The 1,377-nt window shown below is 42.3% G+C and overlaps 1 pseudogene; it reads left to right on the forward strand.

Moving 5' to 3' along the window:
- Positions 1 to 489: 489 nt before the first annotated feature.
- Positions 490 to 589, forward strand: LOC127099035 (uncharacterized; annotated as a pseudogene).
- Positions 590 to 1,377: the final 788 nt, after the last annotated feature.

Consider the following 1,377-nt stretch of genomic DNA (forward strand, 5'->3'; position numbering starts at 1 on the left):
CCAGGTGCGTATAAAGCATTATTACTCTTATATGAGAAGTTTGGATGGTTCTTCCAATTTGGGTTATAGGTATTCGAATAGGGGCTTCCTTGAGCATAGTTTACTTGCTCTGTTTGGATTCCAGTCAAGAGTTGACATTCCGCAGGAGTGTGGCCTTGGATTCCACAGACCTCGCAATTCTGAGTTATAGCAACCACGGCTGCTGGAGGCGATACGTTTAAACTTTCAATCTTCTGGACCAAAGCATCCACTTTTGCATTGACGTGATCAAGGTTACTTATCTCGTACATGCCAGTTTTCGGTTGAGGTTTTTCCACTGTTGTTCGTTCGGTTCCCCACTGATAGTGGTTTTGGGCCATGCTCTCGATAAGCTGGTAAGCATCAGCATAAGGTTTGTTCATTAGTGCACCACCTGCAGCGGCGTCTATTGTTAACCTTGTATTGTATAAGAGACCATTATAAAATGTGTGAATTACTAACCAGTCTTCCAAACCATGGTGTGGGCAAAGTCTCATCATGTCTTTGTATCTTTCCCATGCTTCGAAAAGAGACTCGTTGTCTTTCTGTTTAAATCCGTTTATCTGGGCTCTTAACATAGCTGTTTTGCTTGGTGGAAAATATCGGGCAAGAAAAACTTTCTTCAACTCGTTCCAAGTGGTGACTGAGTTGGAAGGAAGAGATTGAAGCCATCTTCTAGCGCTATCTCTTAATGAGAAAGGAAAAAGACGAAGTCGAATTGCCTCTGAAGTGACACCATTAGCTTTAACAGTATCAGCGTATTGAACAAATACGGATAAATGAAGGTTTGGATCTTCGGTAAGATTTCCAGAGAATTGGTTCTGTTGCACAGCCTGCAACAGTGAAGGTTTAAGTTCAAAGTTGTTTGCTTCGATTGCGGGTGGAGCAATACTTGAATGCGGTTCATCTTGCGATGGAGCGGCGTAATCTCTAAGAGCACGAGCTGGTTCTGCCATCTCGGTTAAAGAAGGAAAAATGTTTTTGATATCAGGAAGGTTTATAGGAGGGAGATTGTTTTCAGCACGATATTCCCGAATTCGTCGTAAGACTCGGAGATATAGTTCGATATCGTTGATTCGTAAATAGAGCGGTTCGCCTTGAGAGCGAGTGCGTGGCATACAAATCAACGAAAGAAAGAAAATAGAAGAAAAAGAAACCTTAGTCTCTACAGCGTAACGGAAGAGTTACGATATCGATTGAATAAAAGTCCCCGGCAACGGCGCCAAAAAACTTGATCGCTCGACTGGGTGAGTCGAGAATGGGATACAAACTGCAAGTGCACAGTTCTATCGCGTAGTTTTAAAAGATATCGATCCCACAGGGACTTATAAATCGATATACCGTTATCTAAAGTTACTA

This window comes from Lathyrus oleraceus, chromosome 6 (genome assembly GCF_024323335.1).
Source record: "Lathyrus oleraceus cultivar Zhongwan6 chromosome 6, CAAS_Psat_ZW6_1.0, whole genome shotgun sequence".
Taxonomy (NCBI): Eukaryota; Viridiplantae; Streptophyta; class Magnoliopsida; order Fabales; family Fabaceae; genus Lathyrus; species Lathyrus oleraceus.